At 42.1% G+C, this 15198-nt stretch overlaps 1 long non-coding RNA gene across 1 annotated transcript; it reads left to right on the top strand.

Annotated features, from left to right (window-relative positions):
* Positions 1-221: 221 nt before the first annotated feature.
* LOC144686296 (uncharacterized) lies at positions 222-14862 on the top strand. Its single transcript, XR_013577892.1, has 5 exons — positions 222-279; positions 5035-5072; positions 6421-6508; positions 12513-12624; positions 14326-14862. It is a non-coding gene; the product is annotated as an uncharacterized LOC144686296 (long non-coding RNA).
* Positions 14863-15198: the final 336 nt, after the last annotated feature.

The raw sequence follows: 15198 nt of genomic DNA, 5'->3' as shown, positions 1-15198 counted from the left end.
TATCCCACAATTGTCTGAAATAAATTTCATCTAAATTTTAAGCAGCAGTTCTGTATGTGTAAAATAATTTGTTAATTTAAGACACAAATGTAGGAAACATTTTAATTGTATCTGAAATTTCAGTGACTTCCATAGCCACTTACAGTGATTGCCTTTAATACCTTCAGATCCAAACCATTTACACTGCTCAGAAAAGAATAAACACCTTGTTCAACACAATGATGAATACAAATGTGAATGTCTTCCGGGATATGAAGAAAAGAATGGCCAATGTGAAAGGTTGAGTATGAATAGCTAGCATATAAGATTGCTTTTATTTTACACACCTTTCTCCCATTACAAGCTATTCACCTCACGTTGTCATCTAGCCAGTGGAGGAGAACTGGCTGGAAGACAGTGGCTGTGTACACTGAGATATTCTCTCCATACAGGACTCATGACTCCTATCAGGAACTCACTCACAGCTGCAAAGCTTGTCTATAATAAAAGCTACGCTACCACAAGGAACATTATCAGCAAACTATCAGCGCACTCAAGCACCAGCTCTGCTGCCTGGACCATTTGGAGCAGCTCTGTGGTATATCCCCGAATGGCTAACCAGATTTGTGTCTGCTGCATCTTCCACAATTCTGTCATCATGAGGGACCAGTCCTTGCCACCACCTGGGCAACAACAAGTGAAAGAGGAGCAGGAAGAGATGGAAGATGAAGAAGAGAAAGAGAGGCAGCAAACACCTATCTGCTCAAGTTGTCAGAGAAGAACATTTTGCCTAAATCAACCCTCCTATTCCCTATTCACAACCTGTCCCACAATCCTTACCTATTTATTGACAACCAAAATTCCAATTGTCTTCCTTCATTCCAGATTTATGGGCCTTGCCTTCACTTCAGATAACCTTGAAGAATGGCCGCAAGCAGCTCTCGGCCTACAGGCCCTCATTGGAGGCTGCAGCATATTGGCATGGACTGCACCATTCTGCCTGGGTTGAGTGGCATCAGAAAGGGCCAGCCAGGCTATTTGGCAGGAGAACTGTCATCCTGAGATGTATTTCCCATGCCAAAGCCACTCTCCTTGGGCAGCAACTTGGTGTTCCTAAGGCTCTGTTGGAGAATGGAGTGATGTAGCTCCTGGAAGCACCGTTCAAAAGTGAAACTGGCTGTCATCTGAGATTTCATGGCAGCATTCAAACCTACAAACATACATATGAATTAAGAGCATTAGTAGGCCATTCAGCCCCTCGGGCATGCTCTGCCATTCACAAAGATCATGGCTGATCTGATTGTAACCTCAACTCCACATTCCCACCTGCCCCCCGATTAAACCTTTCACCCCCTTGCTTATCAAGAATCTATCTAGCTCTGCCTTAAAAATATTCAAAGACTCTGCTGCCACTTCCTTTTGAGGAAGAGTTCCAAAGACTCACGACCCTCTGAGAGAAAAAAAATTCTCATCTCTGTCTTAAACGAGCGACCCCTTATTTTTAAACAGTGACCCCTAGTTCTAGATTCTCCCACAAGAGGAAACATCCTCTCCACATCCACCCTGTCAAGACCCCTCAGGATCTAAAAGGTTTCAATCAGGTCACCTCTTACTCTTTTAAACCCCAGTGGATACAAGCCTAGCTTTTCCTCCCTTTCCTCATAAGACAACCTGCCCATTCTTGGTATTAGCCTTGTAAACCTTCTCTAAACTGCTTCTGACCTGCACTAGCCTGTGCTGTTTTGGTTAAGATCTGGGCTTCTGTGGCAGTTTTTGTTAGAGCTGTCTTTAGAGGCTGCAACATGGTGGGTTCCACTGCAGTGTTGATGGAACTGACCGCTCAGTCAAAATTGGTCAAACTACCCTCCAGGCTTGAGGCAAGTTAGAGACAGACTCCTTCGTATTTTGTGATATTGTGCGCAGGCTCTGTAGTCTAGGCTCCCCAGATGTCCTGATAGATGACCATCATTCTTCTTCAGTAGCCTGAGCCCTTGAAGTTTCTATCTGTGTCATCTGCAGCAGAACTCATATGTGACATGGCTCCTGCCCTTTTTCCTGGACACTTATGCACGTTGAGTCACCTTATGAAGATATTACCTCTAACCTAGCCTCGGAAGTCCACAAGGTGGAAGTAACTGAGCTGACTCAATCAGTAATCAGATTAAGTTGCACTGGACAATCATTAAATTTTTTATGCCATTGGAGCCATGTCATCAGTGCAAAGCTCCTATCATTGACATGTGTTATGACACAGCAGATCGTAAATGCTGAGTTGTTCAAATCCCAGAAGGAAACTTGAAACAACTGTCACAACTAATTTTCAATTTCTATAAATTTTGAGATGCATGCCTTGAATTCAGTAGTAATAAGACCACAGAGTCTTATAGGTTCTTACAAAACTAGATTAAACACTAATAAGAGAAATGATTTTAAATACACACATAGATCTACAAATCACTACTATGATAACTTCTAACTCCTTTAGTCAATCTAACTCCCAGTTATACTTCATTAAGCCAACAGTAAGACACAGATTTTAAAAGACTCAGGCAAAGAAATATGATACCCTGAACAAGTCAAATTCAAAGTGAGTTCTCTTCACTTCAGTCCCTGGAGACAGCAGCTTGAGGCATAGATGCTGAAGACTTTTCATGCACTTGTAAGATCTTAAAAATGCCCACATAGCCTTTGCTCCTTTAATTTTCACCTTTGAATGCAAATTCCCATTGTTTCACTATGCCTTTGGACTATACCTTCCTGATAATAAAAACCTCTCATAGCACTAAGTTTTATCAGTAATCTTTAGGAAAAATAAACGGACAGGGCAGAAATATCCTCCCATCAGGGGGGTTGTGTGGGGGCAGGTGCAAACCCGATCAGCACTCCAGATCGGGGCCGCGCCGCCATTTTACATGGGCGGGCCAATTAAGGAGGAAGGGCAATTAAGGCCTGCCCAGCGTGACGCATGCCCAGAAGCGCTGAGCGCTCCCTGTACGGGCAGAGGGGGGGGATGCGCCCGCTGAACTGAAAATCTAACTGACGCACGGAAACAATGGGACACCCGCCCAACGTCACCACACGTCATTTTATGCATTGGCGAGTGGGCCCCGCCCCCGCTCGCCAACCCAAAAATTCTTCCCACAGTTTTTAAACTTCACCTGGCTAGGTGACACATTTCACCCCCTCTTTTGAGGACAATCTAGTCTGGGTTAAAGTCTGGTTAAAAATGCAAATGTTCCCTTGACACTCATATTTCTAAACTTCCTCATATTTACCTAATTAACGTTTCAAACTTAACTTCCCCTCTTGCATCAAAGCATCCAGACTAGCTGCCTCTAATTCAACTAAATCGTTCACACGCACACACACAGAGACACTTATAGAGACATAGACACATCCCACTATTACTTTATTTTACAATAAATTCCAAAAATATTATGAGAATTATTATATCTTTCTGACACATGCTCCGTGTTTCTCCCTACCGTCTGTGAACAAGAAGCTTGGAAGTCTTCCTACCCCTAGTGAAGAAGGATGCCCTTCCTCCTCTCAACTGTATGTACCAAGATTTTGAGTGTAACATCAGAGAAATTTTGTGCCCACTTGTTTGTTCCTTCAAATATTTATACAGCATTTATTTTCCTCCTTCATACTTCTCTATAATCAGAATTCACCCTTTATGATGTTCTCGCTTTCTTTAAACAGTGTCATGGGTCTGGATTTTTATGGAGTAGTGGAGACTCCACAGCATATCCAGAATGGCAGATGGACCCTGGATCTGGAAGTCTCACCCCCATATCTGGCAAAAATCATTTTTGCCAGGGGAGGGGAGATGGATAGATTGAATGGGTCTGGGATGTGACTCCCACATGTGGGAATACGAACTCAGCAGGGCCATTTGAACACAATGCTGAGTTCAAACAGACCTAATTTTCGCTGGAGCAAGGGCCTTATCCCGTAAAGGCCAGATAAGGTCTGTGGAACCATCAAGCAGTCAAGTTATTTAAATCCCCTGCCCTTTAAAAAATTGGGGAAAAAAAATCTGCCTGCCTGTTTCAGTGAGATTAAAAGAATCTGTTCTCACAGCTTCAATCACTGTTTGTTTACATAACCCCAAATGCTATCATGACTACTTTCCACAGCCTATCATTGTCACAGTGGGTGGCTGAAAGTTCACAGTTTGATTTAAACATATTGAATAGGTTTTCATGAATATTAGTGCTTTTTTATATATAGAAGTTTGTAATAAATAATCAGAACTTTATTTTATAATTGTGTCAGGTAGGGATTTCGAGGATGTTAGCCCCGATGATGTTAAAAGAATACTGATGTATGTCCACATCAGAATGATGTGTGACTTGGTGGTGGTATTGCGATAACTTTGCTGATATTGTCCCTCTGTGATTGAGTAGCATGCTGAAAGTCAAAGCGTAGATAAATAAACTACGGGATGTGTGCTCTGCCTAAAGGCAGTTCCTTGGCTTAGTGTTTGTTGATACTTCATCCTGAGCTGTTTGCTTAGTGATTTCTTTGTCAATGGTGGTTTGCCATTGCCTTCCACTCTACGGGGAGGGCAAGGAGGCAGGTTCCAAGTCTCTGTCAGCCAGATGGGGAAATCAAACCCATGCTCTTGGAGTTATTCTGAATGATATGCTAGCCATCTAGTCAACTGAGCTAACTGCTCCCCCCCCCACCACATAAATGAAGTACCATACAGTAATTGGTGCATTTGGAAATGCATTCCAGCAAAGAGTTAACACATTCAGGACCTTCCTAGAGGAAAGAAATACATAAAAATTATTGACATTTCTGTTTTCTGTTCAGGATTCAGAAGAATGTCAGGACAAGTAGCTCCATTAGAGAGGTTTGCAAAGTCAAAATAAACACTATTGAAATCTGAGCAAAACTGGATTATAGATGTCAAATTTTTAAACTTTTTGCTCTTATTTCAAGTTAACTATTTTAGTATGCCAAAGTTAATTGAAAATGTTACATGTGTGTTATTGAAGCATTTATTCTTACTTGTTTCAACTAATGGTGGTTCTTTTAATTTAGTTGTCCATTTGGCTATACTGGAACAGACTGCAAGGATGGTAAGAAATCTAATTGATAGCTTCAAATTCATATTATGAGATGAAGGAAGAGCAGTGCTTCACTTGTGGTGTGTGTGTGCATGCACACGCGTGCATATGTGTGTGTGTGGCAGAGTTGAGCCATTAGAAATTTCCATCAAAGTACATTGTTCGAGCTGAGTGAAGGGAGTTCTACTCTGTTTCTAATGTGTGGCATAACTATTTTGTTAATGCTTTACGCGGAAGTTTGTTTCAGAACAATGATGTAGCATTTCCTAGCACTGACATTCTTCACCTTGATGAGCACAAAATTTACTGTCCAAAAATCTGAACTCCAAGGCAAGGACCATGATATTTCAAAATGGACTTCCTTACGTCTATCAAAAGAAGGAATTTTTAATGCTTATTTATAGTTTACAAACTGAAGAACACGAACAATTTAAAGTTAAATCAATTTTCTACACCTTATAGATTATCATGTTTCACAAAACCATACGAATTGTGATATATGAATATATGTGTGAATGAATCACATAACAAATAAATTGTCAATAACTGTGGCTAGGTGTTGCTAGTTTAAAACTAAAATAACATCCATCTTAAGGCTGTATATCTCAGCTTATCTCAACAGCTCTGTTCATCTTGTGTTGGTGATATTCAAATTAAATAAACCCATTGACTTCATGAGGTCAATTCACCACTGAGGTTACAGCGGAATCTGGTTTCTAAATGAGCATTAGATTGTATATCCAAACGACATTCAACTGTGGTATATTTTCTCTTTATCCTGTTTTAGTTTACTGATACACTTATAAACTGCTTAGCTACAAAAAGGAAGAAAAAAATTAAAAATTTGAAATGTAGAGAGATGGGAGAAGCTTGGGTTGTTCTCTTTAGAGCAGAGAAAGTTAAGGGGATATTTCATAGAGGTGCTCAATGTTATAAAGGGTTTTAAAGGAGTAAATATGAGAAACTATTTTCCCTGGCACTGGCTGTTAATCAAAGGACATAACTTTAGGATAATTGGCAAAAGAATCAGGGGTGATGAGACGCAGTAGTTTATATGATCTGGAATGCACTGCCTGGAAGGGTGGTGGAAACAGATTTAATAGTAACTTTCAAAAGGAAATTGGATCAATACCTGATAAGGAAAAAGTTGCAGAGTTCTGCTAAACGTGTATGAAAGTAGAACTAATTCAGTATCTCTTTCAAAGAGGCACAATGGGTCAGATTGCCTCTTTTTAGGCTGTATGATCTGTAGAGTAATGTAATAACATTTTACAGCATCAATATTGATGTTCAAAAGTTTCAGATACAGTTTGTTATAGTTCATTTGATATTTATTTTAAAATGAAATTTTATTTTTCAGGCTTTCAACTCATTGCTGTAGTGATTGGTGTTATAGGTGGACTTTTGGTACTGAGTATGACAATTGGACTCATTTATACATGTTTAAGGTAATATTATTTATTTTATCTGAATCCAATATTCGTTATCATTGATATACAGGAAAGACCCCTATAAAAGTACAACTCAAGATAAGAACAAAAAACTACTGCGGATGCTGGAAATCCAAAACAAAAACAGAATTACCTGGAAAAACTCAGCCGATGCTGCCAGACCTGCTGAGTTTTTCCAGGTAATTCTGTTTTTGTTTTCAACTCAAGATAAGGATGTTTAATAATTACTGAAGTCATTTCATGTTGTTGCAAATGTACTTTGAAATGCATAACATTATTTCAACATACCTGTTTTTTAAGTTACATATTATAGCATTAGAATTTCCTTAAGGTGATAATGACTTAAGGATGCCACAAATATTTTCTGACATCTAAATGGCATTTTAATATTCACTGTAGAATTTTCAAACTATAGAGTTGATTTTTCTGAGCACCGCTCCCATATCTAGGGTTCTAAATACGGGTAACACAACAGAAGTATGCTGCACCTGTCCAGCTCCAGGATCACCTTGTTAAAATGAATGCAAACTGTCCTTGAAATGATGCTATAGGATAAAGAAAGAACATGCATTGATAGTTGTAGGTAGTCAGTTGGGAATGCTGAATGCTGATTGCCTAAATATTCTCCCCATTAAGTTAGCAGACATAAATAAATGGGTTATAAAAACAGAAAATGCTGGAAAAAGTCAACAGGTCTGGCGTCATTTGTGGAGAGTGAAACAGAGTTAACATTTCGAGTCCAATGTGACTCGCCCTCAGAACTTAGCATTTGTTTTCCCTTGCCCGTCTGTGAAGTGCATTGGGACATGTTTCAATATAAAGGCAGTTTATAAAAGCAAGTTCCGAGTGATGGTTTTGTTATTGTAAACCCATAGCAGAGTGACTCCACAAAACTTTAATAATGTTTGAACTGTCAAAATGGGGGAATAGCACACTGAATATGATAAGGGGGAATTTTATGGAGCCCACAAGGGTGGGAAATGTGGTGTGCTTAATTAGATGGGATGCAAAATTTCCCGATGGCGGGTTGAGAAGCAGAGGTAAAGTCAGCGGCATGTCAAAAATTACGCCAGCCTCTGGGGGATTCGTTATTATCATGGTTTTACATGCAATGAATACTCACTAACATGAAATAGTTTTCAATAAATCTTATCTTTGCGATAAAGTCAGTGGCGCACGAGAATTTCGTTGCACCCGGTTCATGAGCATTTAAAGGTGGCGTGCACCAGTCACCTTTGTGCAATTATGTGTAAGGTCAGCAAGTTTCCATGTTGAACTCTGTGGCATTAGGTGGTGGGAGTTGAAAGATAGTGTTCGGGTGCAGGGAGGTGCAGTGGAGGGAAGGGCCCAACTTCCTGGGTGTAGTAGTTCTGTAAGGGGCTGAGGGTGGGTGGCTGGGTCAAGCCAGGATTGAAAGTTGGATGAAGGGCCTAAAGTGTGGGGTCAGTACTATCAGTGGTAGGGTACTGAGGGTCAAACTGAGGGTGCTGGGCGATGGTGGGAACAGTCACTGTCAAAAAGGGAGATTGTACTCAGTATGGAGACAGGTCCAGAGTTAAGGTAGTGGCAGGTCACATGGGGTGGGTCACAAGAGTGAACAAAAGCATGGAGCAAGATAACGGGAGGGTTCAGGGTCAGGGTGTGCATTGGGATGGTCATGGGTGTAGTCAATGAGGGGAGATAACATGTGCAGGGAAATAGTAATAGGGTCCAGGGTAATGGGGGGAGGTTCAAGGGTAACAGTGCAGAGAGGAAAGGTTATGCTGGGTGGGTCAAAGATGATGAGGGCAAGTGTGAGGGTGACAGGGAGAGGGTAAAAGGTGCAGGATAGGGTTTGGAATGTAACACACACACGATTGTCTGTGGCTCACTGAAAATGCACATTTGGCTGCAAGGATTGCCGATGAAAGTAGGTGGAGGATAATTTTGGGTGAGTGGAGTCCATGTTGTGCATAATTGTACAACTAAAGGGACTCCATTATAATTAGTTAGATGGATGAGAGCCTTGGATGTGCATGTTCCCATATGTATGTCTGCACTCTTTAACCTTGGCCTCATTCACCTGATTTTCCTGCAACCTAGGGAGCAAGAGGAGAAAATGCAAAAAAGGAGAGCTCTTGTTGCCCAAAAACAGAGGCCTCAAGGCCAAAGCAGGCAGCAGCAGAGGGGGAGGCTAGCCCAGATATAGACAACCGGTGAAGACATCAACAAATACTGGCACTGTCGTATCAATGCATCCAGAGGAGAAGAGCAAACTATCTCCAGATGTCAGAGAGGCAAAGCCAGAGACATTTAAGGATGTTCTGGGAAATAGTCACCAAGATATGTCAGATTGTTCATCAAGACATGCAGCCACATGGGAACCCCATGCCAGTGGCCCTCAAGATTACAGTGACACTCAATTTCTTCACCATCAGTGGCTTCAAGGACACAACAGGCGACATATATGGCATCGTGTAGGTTGCATAGAGGAGGTGCCTGATGCCCTATTTTGTCATGGCAAAGATTTTATCCATGTTGCCACCGGTGAAGACAGGCAGGCGGCAAGGACAGCGCATTTGTTGTGGTTTCCTGTAGTGCAAGGTGTCATCGACTACTCTCATGTGGCCATAAAAACTCCCTGGGAACAATCAGCTGCATTTGTAAATCATGAATGCTTTCATGCCGTGAACATACAACTGGTATGTGACCACAGGAGAAGAATCATGCAGGTCTGTGCTTGTTTCCCAGGGAGCTGCCAAGACATGTACATCTTGCGTGACTCACGGCTCCCAGAGCTTTTTGAAGCTTCAGCCCAGGTTGATGGATGGGTCATTGGTGAGAAGGGTGCAGGGCTGTGTACACAGCTGATGATGCCAGTGAGGAACCTCCAGAGCAAGGCAGAAGAGCACCAAATCAAGCCCATGTGTCCACCAGAGCCTTCATCGAGCACACCATTGGGCTTCTTAAAATGCACTTCCTCTGCCTTGACCAGTCTGCAGGAGCTCTGCAATACGCACCTAGAGGGTGTCACGAAAAATCATGGCCTGCTGTAAACTGCACATCCTAGTGTTGCAACCCAGACAAATGCTGCAAGGGGACGAGCATGGGGAAGATCAGCCCTCCTCAGATGAGGAGCATTTGTCAGAACACGAGGAGGAGCCTATAAATCCAAATGAGCTTTTCATGATTCCAGGGCCATGGAGAGACATGCAAGGGATGCCAGGGACAACCTGATCCATACAAGGACTTCTCAACAATAACTCATCTGCATGACCATCACTACATCGCCAGGCCGCCATCACCTTCCTAGCCCTGCCATCCTCCCTTGCCAAGTTAACTATAAACCTGCACCCTCTACCATCTAGAATAGAACAGGGAGTGGAGCTTTGTCTCTCTCACTCATTAGTGAGGGCTGGTACCAAGGACATCTTAGGGGTACATGGACATCCATGTTATATCCTGCCTTGCCCAATTATTTTGATTCAACAACGTCATTCAAGTGTTTTGACTGCAACTGCACCTGTCTCATTTACAGCCACGGAGAATAAAGGTGGCCAATATCCTCAGGAGTGCAATAATGGGGGGATGCAGCTGTGCCTGGACTTTAAGCCATGTTCCACAGAATGATCCTCACAGAAGTAACAATTCACATGAATATTCAAAAAAGAATGCAGAAAATGCAACACACCTCATTCAGGAATAATGTCCGTGTCCCTGTCTTCTCTATAGCCATCACATTGTGGGAAACATGAGGCGTACTGTGACAAGCCCCAACAATTCTCAAAAATTATGAAAGATTACAGAAAACAAATTATATATGGCATTTTTAATCAATTCAAAACAAAATGGAAAAATCATCCAGGCCACCTTAATGCTCATACTTTTTCAATTTTCATTTTCTCAAGGGCAATTAGGTTTGGGCAATAAATGCTGGCCTAGCCAGCGATGCCCACATCTCATGAATGAATATAAAAAACATTTTTCCACACGTCTTGGTGTAACCCCAACATGAGCAGTTGAGGTGGAGGCAGTCTGCTCAGTATCATGCCCTATTGTCTTGGATGACCATGGCGGGCATCCCTGGAGGCATGAAGCCTTGAGGGCTCTGGCCTGCTGGGGGGGCAGGGGCATCCGCCCTGGTCCCACTTGCTGGAGCTGTTGGGGTCAATAGTGGAGGGGATCAAGATACGATGATAACGCTGGATGTGTCATGAGACAAAGGCCCCAGGGCAGCTGTCATGCACTCCTCCACTTCCTGGGTGCCTGAAGGCACTCCCTCCCCAGACTCCTTGAGAGGCAGGGGCTCCTGGATGGAGGTCCCTTGGCCTCGTCCTACTCTTACCTTGCCACTGCTGCACTGAGCTCATGGCTAAAGCGATGATATGCAGGCCAGGGTACATATGGATCAAATGCTTGACCTGGCTCTCCATGGATGAAGCCATGCACACAAATGCCTGAGACATGGCAGAACTCATCATATGCATGGACTCCTCCATACCCTGTGCAAGGCTGCCATATTTTCCCCAACATGCCCAGCAGGCTTTTTGTGGCTGCAACCAGAGGACCGTCATCAGTGTAGAGCTCACCAGGGACCTGATCTCCAGCGGTCCTCCAATCATCAGGGGATCTGACTGTCACATCCTTGTTTGGCTGCTGGGACATGTCTGTGGTGTGCTCACCAGTTTGTGCTCCCAAATTTACACACGACCCCTCTACAGACCGTGTTGGTGTAACTGTGCCAGTTGAAGTAGATGATGAGGCAGATGATGGAGCATCCTCTGGCTGCTTTGTCCCCAGAGTCTTCTGGCTCCTATCTTGGCTGTGGCCTGGTCTTTGGAAGATGATGACCTGTAGTGGAAAACAAAAAGAATCAGATTAAGAATAATCAGTCTGAGCGCTTCACATTTCATTGTATCCATCCTGTGTGCCCATTTGTCACCAGCAGGATGGTTGCCTTGTCCTTCTTACTCCCAGCTGTCCCAGCCTCACTGTCTGCCATCGATCACACTCCCTCCTCACCAGCAATTTCCATCGCCTCCTCCTTGGCAGCTGTGAAGAGCCTTAGGTCTGGAACTCTTCCTCCTGTGCATCTCCTCTTCCTGACATTGTGGGTTGGCTTGTCCTACATGACAAAATGCAGAGTTAGTGACTTGTCAAGTGACACATAACCCCCTTGTCTTCATGCATCCCCATAAAGACTTGTCATTCACACATTGCATCCAAATGCACACAAAGGGCAAACTTCCATAAGTTTTGGCCTCAATTTCCATGTGGCTTTAAGGCTGATCATGCATTCACTCTACGGGCACAACTGCCCACTTAGTTCTGGTTATAAGGTTGGGAATGACACTCTGTTGACCAAATCCCAGCCAAATAGTGTCTTTTATGAAATAAATAGCAATCAGCGCCTAAAATTACAAGGAATGTCACCATTTGTCCTTTATTTCTTTTATCCCTCCTTTTCCTCCTGAGTCTAACTGTATGCCAACAACCTTCTAACACCTTGTCCAAGTGGACATTCTTCATGTGTAATCCAGACACTGTAGAATTTAGCATACAATGTAAATTGTTTCTCCAGTAGGAGGGCAGTCAGCACTGAAGAATTGCTTAAAGAAGTATTACTTTAATATAAATATAGTACTGTAGTATTTTGAACAAGTAGTCCAAAATCTCATGGAAAATCCTGACCTTTCTTCTCAGGCACTTGTGCAAAAATAATTCAAATAGTTTCCTCCCCAAAGCAGCCAAAAACAGCTGATGATACAAAGTAGATCAGAAATGTCTGAAATGTTTGGAGAGTGGAGGGGTAGCACCAATAGATCAGAAACTCCAGTTGAACAGGCATTAGACAATAGTTCACTGGACCATTGAACCTGTTCAATGGTTGAAAATTTATCCTGTTCAATGTAAGCAATAGCAGATACCACAGCTCTGATCCATTGTAGAATTGCGTAATTATCTTAATTGCTTAATAGATATACTTGCTAAATTAACAACTATTCTAATTTCATTGCTGCAGGCTAAAACACGTTGAAAGTGATGAACATGACAAACTCTTGGAATCAGATATGCACACAAAAAGGCCGGATCCAATTAAGATTCCAAGACTAAAAATGGGCACCAACCAGACGGTGAGCAGGCTATCAGCAAAAGGCTATGAACGGGTATTTTCAAATAATTTTAATAATTCGGTATGTTTTTAATGAGAATTGCACGTCAATACAGAACACCCCAGATTTCCCAAATTAATGGAAGGTAAGTCAGGGTTATATATAAGCTGTGTGACCCTTGCCAGCCAGTTTTCCTCTTTGAATTATATAGTGGCAGTGAAGATACTTTATCATTAATACTTTGAATAACTTTAAATTAGCATCTTAAAACTAAAACAATTTATTGCCGTGTTGTTGAGTGAATTACTTTAGACAACTGTGGATGATGCGCAACAAAGCTCAGCAAAGTTGCCTTTGCCGAAATTCCATCTCACTTAGAATCAAAGAAATAAAGCTGACTCTTTAGCGAGAGCAATTTTCTGATTTCTTTTGGTTGCTTGGGCAAGATTTTACTGGCCCCCAGGTGACAGGCTAAGAGGTGCATCAATAAAATGCCGGGGTACCATATCAGGCCGAGTCTCCAATGCAGTCCTGTTGCCGGGCCATTTTCCCAGCAGCAGGACTCAGCTGCACACTACTCCTAGACTAGTGGCCAATTTAAATAATTAAAGAACCAATTGACGGCGATTTTCCTTGGTTGCTGACATTTTGCCATTAGCGGATTAGTTCCCTGCTGAGTGGGGAAGCTGCCAGCTGCATGGAGGCAGCCTTGCAGTGGCATCCCAGGGGCTGGGGAATCAAGGTTGGAAGCTTCATGACCCATGCAGCAATGGTCACCCCACATCCCAATCCCACCGCTTGAAGGATTTCCCCTCCAATTGCCAGGACCTACCTGCCTGGCCCTGGCACTGGTCCAAAGCTTTTACCACCTCTATGAGGGCACCTTAAAATGGAGGCACCTTCTGGTTCTCATTGCAGCCTTAGCACGGCCACCTCACTCCATGATTCTGCCAAGACGATAGTGGTGCCGGCCCTCTGATTGGGCCAACAATGTGGAAAGCCAACCCACTGTCCTTAAATGGATGGTAGGCCCAGCAGCAGCCCCTTAATTGACTGCCACCTGGAAGATTGTCGCTGTTGTCCCATTGGCTGCCGTGTGGGTTCAGTATCGTATAAGGTCCAGATGTTGGGATTCATTCCTTGCCAAGAAAATCCCAGCCCTTATTTTATTTAATATTGGCACATTAGAACTTTTATCTCACTGGTTCCAATATTTGCAAATATCCAATAATATTTCCAAAATGTTGATATACCCAAGCCCATGGAGGATAAAAATACTTGCCTGGTAATACCTGAGAAAATGCTCCCATAAAGTTGATCCTATTTTCAAAACCTTAAACTGATAAACATTCATAAATTATGGAGCAATATTTTCTTTAGTTTCTTGCTCTGTTGCACTTTTCCCTCCTACTCGTTCCTCTCGTAATTTATTACTTTAGACAGTCAAATTCCAGAAGCTCTAAGAGACTAATAGATGTTTATCACATTGTTAATGCAAATCTGAAGTGTATGTAACAATAAATATAAATCATAAGGTTAAAATTTACCTATTAACAAGAATAGAATTAAGCAATGAATATTTCAAAGCAGCTAATTAAATGGTCCCAATACTTTCATGCAAAATGATTAATTTCCATTTTTATAGATAAATACAACTTTTGATTTAATTGATTTCTTCTCCCTCTAATTCTTTACTTCATTTAAATTGATTGCTCTACACAGGAAAGGCATTGGGCGGATTGGAATGAAATGGATAACTACAGCAATGAGTATCATAATATTGACATGGATTTTGGCAATGACAAGAGAAGGCGCCACTGAGGTGACTAAAATACTCTGAGAAACTGATGAAAATGCACAACAGTTAGCATCTACAATAAAAAGACGTGAATCTTCTGTGCTTCAGTTCTAACGAAGAGTAACATCCATAACTTTATCTTGCTTTTCCAATTTACAAATTCTGACTGATCAACATCGTATTTCCAGTATTCACTGCTTTTGCGTTAGGTTTTCAGTGTATTTTCTTTTCAGAAACCTGAGAATTTTATTTTATTAATTTTGCAATTGACGTTAACCAAATATTTAATTTAATCTCAGTACATTTAGTCCATGATGTTCAAATTATTTAACCATCATTTTTATCTGTTTTTTATTCAATTTTAGTTTTGATTATTTCCAACTAATACACGTCAACTTATACATCAACCTGGTGCATAAGGCGACCCTGCTTTCCTTGATCTACAAATCATGTTTTTGCGTATATTAGACATACAAGTCAACCCCTCCAGCCCCCCTCCCCCAACTTTTTCAGCCATGACATGCTTTACGTGCATTAGCAGTCAGCCTCAATTTTCACCTCTCAAATGAATGCTTTATTTACCAGTACATTATAACCAGGCACAAGGGATCAAGCAGGTGATACGGGCTGTTTTGCAAAAATGCACAGGAGTTTGAGGCACGCCCACTTTTGCATGCAATACTGATGACACTTCAAAACAGCAACCACCCACACTCACGCCAGCGGTTCACTTTTCTACTTGCATATGAGTCAATCCCCGTTTTTTTTGGTGGGATTTTTCTAGGCTTCAAAGGTTA

This window comes from Cetorhinus maximus, chromosome 11, assembly GCF_964194155.1.
Source record: "Cetorhinus maximus chromosome 11, sCetMax3.hap1.1, whole genome shotgun sequence".
In the NCBI taxonomy this organism is placed as follows: Eukaryota; Metazoa; Chordata; class Chondrichthyes; order Lamniformes; family Cetorhinidae; genus Cetorhinus; species Cetorhinus maximus.
The sequence above is the reverse complement of the archived record's forward strand: the minus strand, read 5'-3'. Positions and strand labels throughout refer to the sequence as shown.